The sequence below is a fragment of the Cupressus sempervirens genome, chromosome 11, assembly GCF_028749045.1.
Source record: "Cupressus sempervirens isolate cs-2001-9-10 chromosome 11, ASM2874904v1, whole genome shotgun sequence".
Taxonomy (NCBI): domain Eukaryota; kingdom Viridiplantae; phylum Streptophyta; class Pinopsida; order Cupressales; family Cupressaceae; genus Cupressus; species Cupressus sempervirens.
This window is the reverse complement of record NC_143128.1, coordinates 357,164,105-357,177,513: the sequence shown is the minus strand read 5'-3', so window position 1 is coordinate 357,177,513 and position 13,409 is coordinate 357,164,105.

Genomic DNA, 13,409 nt, shown 5'->3' with positions numbered 1-13,409 from the left:
GATTTGATATTGACATTGATTGGATGAGGGTTTGAGTTGATTTGATAAAAACCCTATAATATTACAAACAAGTGAATGTTGGATTTGAATTAAAGTTCGATGTTTATGACAATGCTCCTATGTCCAAAGTAGAAGATTTTATGAAAACTAAATTAGAAGAATATTTGAATAGAAGAAGAAATATTGATTGATTTTGGATGAAGATGCAAATGGATTGAATTGAGAATTGATTAGAAATGTCTGAATTTGACAAGGAATTGGATTAGAAGGATGATGATTATGAAGCATTGAATTAAGGATGAATTATGAGTGTGGTCAAGGAAATTAGATCTTGATTTGGATTATGAATCATGATTAGGATGAAGATTAGGAATTAGATTAAATGATTAGGAAGACAAGGAAATGATTTGGATGAATAGAGATGATTAAGATGTCAAGGAATGGTTTGAATGATGAAGACAAGAGATGTGTGAGGGTGATGAATTTGACAGAAAGAAGAGGTAATGTGGAAAAATTGACTAAGAGGACTTGAACCAACACTTGTTTTTGTTGTTTTTGAGATTTTTAATTTTTTTTTTGGATTTTTGAACTTTTATGATTTTTTTTTGGATTTTTTTATGTTTTATGATGTTTTTGGTTTTTTCAAATTTGAGATGCAAAATCAAACAATGAAATATATACAAGACAAGTTTATATGGTGTGTGTCCCCTTCAACTAGGGAGTGTTTCAAACACTCAAGAATGTAAAACACACCAAAAATCCTATAAGGTTTCAACTAGGATGTACAAGGATCAACAAGAGGGTGTCGATATACACAAGGTATGTGAGGCCCAAATCTGTACTCTCAATTTTTATACTTCACCAGAACACTGGAGTTGAGGTCATTCTAAGGGGTGATGAAATCCCCAAGCAGGCCTCCTAAAAAGAAGAAAAACAAGACCACTTATTTCTTTTGCACCCAAGATCACCCGAAGGCACAAGGGGAGAGAATATGTAACTGGCCTTGGGGTTTAACAGACACGCGTTCTTTTCCAATGAAAATTTAGGTTTTGTAATCTACTTTGAAGACACACATGTTTATAGCATACAATATTCTTTCCAACTTGAAATCATCATCATCATAAATGAAAAGCACAGATTCATCAACAAGAAGTAAATTGAGTGTGTGCATAAGCAAAATGGTGAAAATGAAATCAATTTCCTTTAAGGCTTTCAAGATTGTGTGAGTTCATTTTAAGCACCAATTCCAAATGTTTCCTAGCCTAAGCATTCATGTCAATTTCCTTAAGTCATTCAAGAGTGTGTGAATTTGTTTTAAGCACCAAGTCCAAACGTTTGCTATCCCAAACATTCATGTCAATTTCCTTAAGACATTTAAGATTATGTTCAATTGTTTTAGCTTTAACCATGCATTCAAAGACAAGTGTTTAAGCATACAAGTTCATTCTCAAATCAAATTTAAAGCAAAACCTACAAGCAACATGGTTAGTGATTTCTAGAATTCTCAAACCTTCAATGCACAAGTGAGAAAAAATCCCTACAAAACCACAAGTTAGGGCATCAAAAATGTGTGGCAAACATGACATAACCTTGCAATGAAAATGTTAACACAAAGTTTAGCCTTTGAAAAAAAAAGGATCTAAACAACATCAAAATCCAATGAAACCAACACCATCATGATGGGCTCAGAATTAGCTTTTTGGCAATATCTCATTTTTAAAAAATAGAGTTTTTATGCTCAAGTTATGAGCAAAAAATTGAAGGCTTCTCCTTATGGCCTAGAAGGGCATGTGGAATGCTGATGTAGTGATGATGTCAATGACATGCAAGTTTTAAATTGATGGTTAAATGCTCGTTAGGGAAATTTTTGTTTGTTTTTTTTTTTTGCGATTTTGCTAAAAAAATGGTAAAAGCTAGATGTTTAGTAAAAGAATAAATTTTATTTTTAAAAATAAATTGGAAAAGACAAATTTTTAATATTTTTTTCTTAAAAAAAGGAAAAAAAGAAACATTGGTTTTGATAGCAATTTTAATGGCAGTATGAAGCGTAGTGGTTTTGAGGGGTGGAGGGTGGGTGGTGTAGGGTGAGTGCAACCATGGGTAGAGGGAGGGAAAAGGAAGGGTAGAGGTGGGTGAGGAGTGGAGGCTCCAGTAGCGGCAAGGGAGAGGGTTTAGTGGCAGCAAGGGAGCATGGGCAGAGGGTGGTGTAGCAAGCAAGGGGTGGCACAATGGGGGTAATAGGTGGCAGAGAGGGAAGAGGGGCCACGATGGTGGTGACAAGGGTTATGGCCACCGCAAAAGGAGGGTTGCACAGGGATGAGGTTGCAGAGAGGGGCATCAGAGATGGGAAAGCCAGCAACAGGCCATGGGGATCTCAACAGCAATAGAGGAATGAACACATGGCCACAGAAGGAGGGAGTAGGTCACAATAGGGGAGGAAAGGAGGAGCATACAAACAAAGGAGGTGGCAGAGCTAAGCCAAGGCATGAGGGTTGGTTGCGGGTAGTTGGTGTTACGGGCATCACATGAGGTAGCAACTCGACGGTGGATGGGGTTAGCAACATAAGGCTACGGATTGGTTACAGCGGATGTAGCGAAGCAAGGGGGAGCCACTGAGGGAAGTGAGGTGTAGGGGAGGTGGTTGGTAGTTGTAGAGAGCAAGGTTTTAGCCACAGGCAAGGGTTGAAGGGTGGCAGTGTGGGGTCGGCACTCGCAAGTGCCACTGGTGGTGGCACCTATGCAATAAAAACTGACTGTTAAAAATGTTTTTTAAATTTTTTTTAAATTTTATTATTATTTATTTATTTTTTCATCCTATTTAGATTTTTCACCACCCTGTTTTTTTATAAATTATATATATTATATAAATATATATAGTAAAATATATATATATAAGTGATAAAAAATAATAAGAATATAAAAACAAACACCCTTTTTTTTTAAACCTATTTATCTATCAACAAAGATGGAGATTTTTTTTAGTTTTCCATTTTCCTATTAGCAACAAAGTATATTCAACATATATATGCTTCTACAACTTAGAAATAAAGAAATAAGAAATATAGGGTGTTATATGTCAAAAAACTTCCCTTATGTACTTCAAGTGCAATGATGGGCTTTATGGCTCGATTAGAGGCTCCTCAGGAAACTTGATCTCCAAGTGCAAGCCTTCAACCTACAAGCTTGAAAACTCACACATAAACTCAAAAATACATTAGATGGTTAATTTGAATCCGTGAAGTCGGTCCCATCTGGCGTGCCAAAATGTGTTGCATAAAAATGTAACAAAGGAATGAACTCTAAGCAACTAACATCTACTCCTACATATTCATGCACCTCAAATATGAAATACAACATGTAAATAGTGAAGATGTGAAATCAAAAGAGTTTAATCTACTCAAAATGGCACCAATGCAAACCTCATAAAATCACCAAGTGGTTGATGATTCCATGTTGTGGGATGTGGTTGCTCACAAATCCTGTAGCATAACAATGGGCTAGATAGTGCTTCATTTTTTTTTTTTTTTTTTGGGAAATGAGGAGAGGGCTCTTCTTTTATAGGAAATGAGATGAAATAGACAATTGAGATTTAATACAAGATAAAGGGCTAGGATATCTTAGGATCAATGAGGTGTCCATGAGGTGGAGGCCAAGTGGACTCCATGTGGATTAGGGTTTTTGACCATTAAAAGAGAGGAAGATGAGAAACCTTTGATGTGATAGGTCAATGACAGGTGTAAGAGGTGTGAGAGGCATGGTTTCTCACACATGTGTGAGACACCTTGATTCTCATGTGAAGGGGACAAACATGCAAGAGGTGTGGAAGGCATGAGGGGTGTGGGAAGTGTGAGTCTTCCTCACACATGTGTGAGCACACACTTAGGATTAACAAGGGATTAGTAAAAGTAAGGGGGATTAGGTAGTGGGTAGGTTTAGAAGGATGAGTTAGGTTAGGAAAGTGAGGTTAGGTGAGGGTTAAAGTTAGGAGCCATGTGCTCAAATAGGATTAATTTTAATATTTAATTCCAAGTGGGCTTAAAAGTGGATTAATTAAGTAAAAAAAGTACTTTACTTAATTAAAGTGAATGGGTTGGGATGCAAGTGGAAAGGCTAGGATTTAAATTAACCTAAGTTTATTTAAATCAAGGAAAGGCAAATATAATTAAATAAATGTAAATTTATTTAATTAAAGGTAGGGTAATTAAATAAATAATAAATACCTATTTAATTGGTCATGAAAAGGGGATTTGGACAATTTTAGGTGTCTACAGAAGGAATCATGATACATTTGGTCTATGCTTCAAGAAGATTCCCTTCCATCTAGGGATTAACAAATTTATACTAGAACCTAAGAGTTCATCTGAACATGAGTCACACAATAAGTCAAATTACCATGATGAAAATGCTAATGATGGGGATCCTTATACTTATCCAATTCCTAATGATCTTGCTAATTTTTTTGCAAAACTAGATGATTTTGTACCATGTGTTAGCACTACATATATTGATAGTAATTCTTCTGACAACACCACTGGTTTTCCTTGTATTCAACAAGAACAAGGAGAGTCTAGTCGTGCTCTAGTCATCAAGAAACTTTGTAAAAATCCATATTATGAAAGAGAATTTGTCACTATCACTATTAGGGAGTTCTATAGTTTGTCATCATATAGCACAAACTCTTGAGAGCTTGAATTTGACTCTCTTAGAAGAAACTATAGACAAAGACATAGATCAAGTTCATGTCTATGAAAATATCCTTGAAGTAGGTGAATCATCTAGGTTTAGGTCAAATGAGTCTTATCCAAATAGTGTCATTGAGTCTTTGATTAATGATGTTAGAACTCAAAAGCATTTGAACACACTTGTAAACGAAGCTCCTCTAGGTCTCAAATTGCTTCTCCAAGCATTTGATGATTATACCATGAATGCAATGAAACCCACACATCTCTTTCACTCACCTATCCCAAGCTCATAGATTAGAATTCTAATGCATCTATGAAGTCCCTACATTCTAGAATGACTATGCTCTTGCCTATTACCTAAACATTGTCAAAGCTATAACATCTTTCACCAACAAAAAAAGTGTCAACATAAATAAAGCTAACATCAAATATCTCAATCATATAATAAAAATGAAAAGAAATAAAAGGTTTGATGGTGAAAACCACATTGTGGCTATGTCAAAACCTAAAATAGTAAAAACAAAAGATGTATCCAAAGGTGAAAACCTCTTTGAGTTGATTGTGGATGAGAAATTTGATGCACTTTCTAGTCATTTTCAGGAAAGATCATTAGTGTTGATAGAACCAACACAATCAATCAATTTGGGAACAAAAGAACATCCTCACAAGATACACCTTGCATAATCACTATCTCCAAAAGAAAAAGAGGAATTTATTGCTTTCTTCCAAGAGAAAAAAATAAATTTTGCATGGAAATACTTAACCATCCTAAGCTTGGATCCTAACCTCATAATGCACCATTTATCTATTGTGCCAGGAGTTAAACCAGTCAAACAAAAACTTAGAAAAATATATCCCTATGTTGTATTGCTTGTCAAAGTTGAACTAGAAAAGCTTTGGAAAGCTGGTTTAATACATCCTATTGATTATGCTGAATGGATATCAAACATTGTTCCAGTCTCCAAACATGAAAAATCTATCAGAGTCTATAAAGATTTCTGAGATCTGAATTTATCATGTCCGAAGGATGATTTTCCACTCCCTAACATTGATATGATAGTGGATATGATGGAAGAATATGAAATGTACTCACTTATGGATGGATTTTCTAGTTATAATCAGATCAAAATTGCACCAAAAGATCAAGAAAAGATTTCTTTCACTTGTGCATGGGGAACTTTCTGTTGGAATGTGATGCTATTTGGTTTGAAAAATGCTAGTGCTACATATTAGAAGGTAGTTACTACAATATTTCATTATATGATGCATAAAATCATGGAGGACTATGTTGATGATACCTTGGTTAAAAGCACAAAATGTGACACTCACCTTCAAGATTTGGGACCCATCCTAGATCACATGAAGAAATTTAGTCTAAGACTTAATGTCAAGAAATGAATATTTGGTGTAACATCTGGAAAACTACTTGGCTATATTGTGTCTACCCAAGGAATTGAGGTTGATCCAAAGAAGGTTCAAGAAATAATGGACATGCCTTCACCTCATAATATTAGTCAAATGAGGGGCTTACAAGGAAGATTTCAATCCATTCACAGGTTCATCTCATAGTTGGCAGATAGGTCACAACCCTTTACCAAGACTCTACATTAAGGTGTGAAATGTAACTATGGTTAAGAGTGTGATCATAGTCTAATACAGATAAAGAAATATCTTTCTAATCCATCGATCTTGATGTCTCCTATCTACGAGAATCGTTTGATTTTGCACATCTTAGCAACAAAGTCATCTCTTGGTATCTTGCTAGCTCAAGAAGATAATGATAATAAGGAAAGAGCTATCTACTATCTAAGTCATACACCAAGTTCTTATGAAATGAATTATAGTATCATCAAGAAGGATTGCTTGGTAGATGTCTTTGCTTCCCAAAAGCTAAGACACTACATGCTTGCTCATACTACATGACTGATTGCTAAATTGATCCACTGAAGTACTTACTTAGCAAGGTAGCTCTAACAGAAAGGTTAGCTAAGTGGTTCATGATCTTAAGAAAATTTGACATTCAATATGTTGAAAGAAAGGCTATCAAAGGCCAAGTGATTGTTGATCAATTAGCAAAAGACCAATGCAGAGTATTCTTCCACTAAACATTCATTTTCTTGATGAATCAATTCTAACACTTACACACCAAACTTGGGTGATTTTATTTGATGATTCCTTCACACAATAGGGATTTGGTGCTGGGCTACTATTTATAACACCATAGAGGTATTCATTGCCTAAGGATTACAAGATTCTATTTCCTTGTACAAATAATATTGTATAATATGAAGCCCTAATTAATGGTATGAAGATTGTAGTTGAATGAAGAGTGGATGAGTTAAACATCTTTGGTGATTCAAAACTCATAATCAACCAGGTCAATGATGCATATAAGAAAAAAGATGAGAAGTTGGTACCTTATAAATGCATGGTGGCTGACCTAAAGAAATACTTTTCCCATATCATTTTTTAACAAATTCCTCAAGTAGACAACAAAGTAGGTGATGCAATGGCTACTCTTGCTTCCATGTTATAGATGCCAGAGAATGACCTTCAATACAAGTTCTTGGTGGAAACATTACTCTACCTTGCCTTTAATTTCCCCAAATCTCAAATGATTTTTTTAATTGTAGGACATGACTCATCCTACTACCACCATATATACTCTTACTTATATGACCAAACCATCCTAGACAATCTAACCCAGAATGAAAAATGTCACCTTATATGCAACATGGTATGTTATTATTGTTGACAACTTGTTTAGGAGAGGTCTCAATGGAACACTCCCTAGGTGTCTAGAACTTAATGAGTTTGAGCATGCATTAATTGATGTACATGAGGGCATTTATGGATCTCACTCTAACGACTTGACACTAGCTCATAAACTTATTATAGCTGGTTACTATTGGCTGAATATGGAGCAATAGGAAATCAAGTACACCAAGTCTTGCAAATAATGCAAGTTCCATAGAAATATAATTCATGCTCCTAATTCCATCTATTATGTTGTGGCCATTCTAACAATCGACCTTTGATCTTGTAGGTCAAATTCACCCATCTTCTTCAAATGGACACAAGTTCATCATTATAGCTATAGACAACTTCACTAAGTGGGTAGAGGTAGTCCCTCTCTCTATAGAAAATGCTAAACTGTACCTTTTTTCATTATGAATTATATCATATGCAGGTATTGTGTACTTTCCTCCATCATTACTAACAATGGAGGATAGTTTAAAAATAATGATCTTAAGGAGTTGTGCAAAAAGTTTAGAATCATGCAATAATAGTCTTCTATTTATTAACCCTAGGGTAATGGTCAAGCAGAAGCATCCAACAAGGAAATCCTTAAGATTTTTTATCACATAGTTAACAAATTTGGAAGGGATGAGCACCTCTAGATTAATCTAGCTTTATGGGCTTACGGAACAAGTATCATAACTCCAATGAGTAAAATGCCCTTTACTTTGGTATACGGAGTGAATTTTGTGCTCTTAATTGAGGTTGAGATTTCTACTTTGAGAATCTCCGTGAAAGGCCTCATCACTAATGATGACTACAAAATATCTCAGCTTTAAGAGCTAGAATTATTAGATGAATGTCAGCAAGTGGTGTGTGATCATCTTTGAGCTTATCAGTAGCATATGTCTAGAAGCTACAATAAGAAAGTTAAGCCACATGACTTCCAACTGGGTGATCTCGTTTTGAGAGAAAACCCTAAGAATCAACAACAATGGGTACAAAAAGGGAAGTTCAAACCCTACTAGCTTGGTCCATACATAATTACTACAGTATTTGGATTTAGTTCTTACCAACTTTCAATAGCCAAGGGAGAGGTGCTCAAGGAGCCCATCAACATTCTCCACCTGAAGTAGTTCTATAACTGATCTGATTCCAAAAGTTCTCTATATATACTTACAAGTCTAGAAAAAAGTCTAAAAATTGCAAAAAGTCTTGAAAAAAATCATTATCTTGGTGAAAACCTAGCAATAGGCACCTTGGTAATGTAAGGAAACTTGCAAGAAAGAATATAAGTGTTTCCACATAACCCATATTAGATTTAAAATAAATATGCAATTAAACTTCACATGCAAGAGAATAGACAACATACCCACAAAAATGTGATACAAGATATACCCTGGGAAACCCTCACTGAGGAAAAAACCTAGCCTCCACAAGCATCCATCACCATGTATTATTCAACAAAAATACCATTGCAATACAACCATGGAAGCCTTCAAAGCCATAGCCACCACCAAGAAGACTATGTGAACAAGCATGAATCCACACATCCCATGCCATGCTTTCAACCTTCACAAATGCTTCCTTGGCTAACTTGTCAAGCCTTATCCCACTCGAATTTTACCTTTTGGCCTTCTATCTTCTTTCACTTTTTGTCACTCCACAACAACTACCCTTGTGGCTGCTTATATAGTAGCATGTCCTACAAAACCACCAAGTGGTATTACATAAACCATGTGCTACCTAACCCATTGACCCCACATTGAATATTGGGAATTTAATTCTTTTCCTGAATAGTAAATAATTACATGAAATATTATCACAATGTTACAATACAACTCATCAAGTATATCACATGGGAATTTATTCATATTGCACATCCATCTAGGTGCTCCTAGATACAACATTACATAGTAAAATCAAATAATATAATATAACAATATTATGCCATGTGTGCAACACCCATTATCTCAACAATCTCCTACTTGTTGTATACATTGCATAGGGTCAATCTATAGCCAAATAAATGAACAAGGGAACAATCACTCCTAGCACATTCACCATCATGGATCAAATTACACTAAGTGCTCCATCTTGGTACCCACAACAAAATCTAAGTATATAGCATCTCAACTATGAATGAAGCCACCTTCTATTATGCCATTGCCACTAGACATACATAGAAGTCATCCAAAGAGAAAGCCACCCAACCTATCATATTAGAAGATAATAAAATCTTGTACCAACTAAAATGCCAAGCACAAAAACTTGATCCAAAGGTAATCACATTTATCCATAGTTGTCAACATATTCATAGCTGAAATAGTACCCACAACAAGTGTCAAACCCATCCAACTATCCATACCTCCAAAGGTATACCAAGTGAATCTCACATCATCAACATATCCAATTTGTAACCTACAACCATAAGCTTCAAGAGAAATACCTACCACATATATACCAAGAAGCTCTCACTACAAAAGATAATGTCAAATCTATAACCAATCCACTCACAACATCTCAAAGAAGTGAATCCATGTAGTAGCAAGGACATCCACAAAGCATAAATTAATAACCTGCAAGAACAACTATCATAACAAATCTCCAACACTCTCCCAAGCTCTCCACAACTAATAGATAAAAGAGATAAAGGAATAACCATGTCATCTCTCATATGACATACATGAGCACAAACCAATGATCACAATCTCTAATCAATCTCGAATCCAATATAAGCAAAAATGAACATCCAAGAAAATAACCAAGACCAAAGAGAAATCCATGTAAATCATAACTTGTATCATGTCCTTCTACATGCACCTCTATATGTAAATTGTGAAAGTATGATCTCCTCCATAAAACCCCAACCAAGAAGCCTCAACAACACCCAAACCATACCATATAACTAATCATGGATGTAATCCTCTCACAAGAAGATCAAACTCATAAACCATTCCTAAATCAAGGAATATTCCCAATATAAAACCATCTCCCAAACTCAACTAGCATAACAACATATGCAAAAGGGTTTAACTAATGCTAAACCATATTTGAAATGAACCCTCCAGGACTAACTCATGTACTATAGCTCAAGATTCATATCCATGAAAGACAAGCATAAACATAATAGACTTGAGAGAAACAATGGCTATACTTCTCAAGTAGTAAACTACCAAGTAGACCAAGAGTGGAGAATGCGAATGCTCATCAAGATATCCAAGTCTCCAACCAAGACTCATCTAAGAAAAATCTCCTCTCAAGTCCATATCAGGTGAATGCCCCTCAGACTTGCTGCTAAAACCAAACAACCATCCCAATAAATACTTTTCTAATCCAAGAGAAATCAACATCACTACTTTCTTTAAATATCCACAAACACCTGTAACCAATCAATCCATGCCAAGTCCAAATGAAACATAGCAATATCATGAAGTATCCAGCTTATGATTAGTGTACTCAATACCAAGAAACTAAACCAAGATCAATGTCAAAGTTCCTACCATGGCCTTAGGAAGATAAACATGACAACATGATCTTACCATCTCAACCAAAGAGATACCATGCTCCATATGAACATACTATAACATGTCACATGTTTAAATACATATCAAGAATATAACATGACATAAAAATGAAACCATCCTCATTCCAAGGATGACATGAAAAATGAAAGTATAAACCACACCTTTACCAAGAACCCCATTAGTCCTCAAGATGTAACCATCTCCACACACCATTAAGAAAACCATCTCCATATATCATAAAGAACCATCTCTACACACCATGAAGTTAACCAATAATTCCATGAGTCCTCAAGATCTAAGAATTTTCACACACCATTGAACATAACAAGTGCACCATGTAAATGTCAAAGATGCTTTTGTAGCAATAGGATCTAAGACAAATCTCCAACATCTGTAAACACTCAATAACTATATCAATACAAACAACTCCCACTAAATTGTGGTACTAAGTCAACCATGACATCATAAAATCCATCTCCTATTTGAAGATCCTCCAATTCTACACTCACACAACTAAAGTGTCATTACCAAGTGAAACTAAGATCTTCAAACCTAAGAAGATACAAACCAAACTAGGAGATAATCCTACACTATTAGCTCATCACTATCACAAGCTCCCACTAAGATGTGTATCCAAGTATCCATGACATCATGATGAAGAACCATCCTTTATCCATGAGAATCAACCAAGGCATCAAATCATCGAAGAACTCAAAGTGCACATCATGAGCTCCTTAAAAGAAACCAAATAACCATGATCCTCAACCAAGAAGATAATATACCGCCATAACCAAATAAAAAATCTAAGCTAATGGACATCAATGATGTACCTATATATCCAATCATGTCATGCCAAAATCCATGGCACCATGACCACATCCATGAACTGAGCAACCAATTCTCAATATGTGTTCAACCTGTCAACATAAAATAGTTAACCACAATTCTCCACCATGACTATACCTAGTAACAACATCCCATCCCTTCTATGTGAAGAAAAATTAGAAAATCATATGACTTAGGGCATAGACAACCCAAATCCAAGCGACTAATTTGAATATGCATCAATAATGAAAGATCAATGGGAAAAAACAACTCATATCTAAGCCATAAATGCATCTTGTAAGTATAGACTGCTTACAACATTACACAACTTGTAGACCCAACAAGTCATCATGTATATCCAAACTAAATATTGATAACTATATCATCATGAGACCAATTTGAAATATGAATTAATTATACACTGACATCAAATCTTAAATCGCCAAAATATACAATGTTATAGACTCATAATGTTACCATAGCTAATATATATCATAAACTATTTAGATCAATATATCACCAAACAAACCATGCCAAACCTACACCAAATTTGAACCAATGTGTAGAGCTCTCCAAGAGTTTTTGTTGACTACTCAAAGTCCAAAATTGGACTCCGTATGTCCAAGTTTTACCCTAATTTGTGTTAAAAATAAATAACATCTAACTTTTGGGCTCTTAAAACTTGACAAAATGTCATAATCATAGAACCAAACCTACACCAAATTTTAGTGCTTTGAATTAGCTTTGCAATGCCTATAAGAAGTCTAAAATCCAATATCTTGAGAGAAAGTTATGGTCATTTTACTAAGACAATCTTTTTACCATTTTCACTGTGATTTTTTTTTTTGTGATGAAAATTTTGACGGGATTAAATTTGTCAACCATCATGGGCTAAAACTAAAAAACTCTTTCGTTTCCTCTGAACATGGCCAAACTAAGGCATATTATATATCAAAATTTATGGAAATGTTGACCAGGATCCAATGGAAAGGTCTATTTTTACCCAAGAGGTCATTTCTGAAAGCTCCCCCTAAAACCCTCATTTAAATGAAACATATGAAAAACCATTTCACCAATAATTTCACATGCCCAAAATATTTCAAAATCCTATCATAATAGAAAATATAAAACCCTCAGATCTACAATAAACAACTCATATATCTTGCCATTTTTTTAAATCCTCTCATGCATTCCCATAGATTCAATCTAGGGTTACAATAATAAAACTTGACTTTGATACCACTTGTAAGGAAACTTGCAAGAAATAATGTAACCATTTCCACATAACCCATATTAGATCTAAAATAAATATGTAATTAAAATCTACATGTAAGAGAATAAACAACATATCCACAAAAATATGATACAAGATACACCCTGGGAAACCCTCATTGAGGGAAAAACCCAGCCTCCAAAAGCATCCATCACCATGTATTATTTAACAAAAATACCATTGCAATACAACCATGGAATCCATCAAAGCCATAGCCACCACTGAGAAAACTATGTGAACAAGCATGAATCCACACATCCCATGCCATGCTTCCAACCTTCACAAATGCTCCCTTGGCTAACCTATCAAGCCTTATCCTGCTCGACTCTTGCCTTTTTTCCTTCTATCTTTTTTAACTTTTTG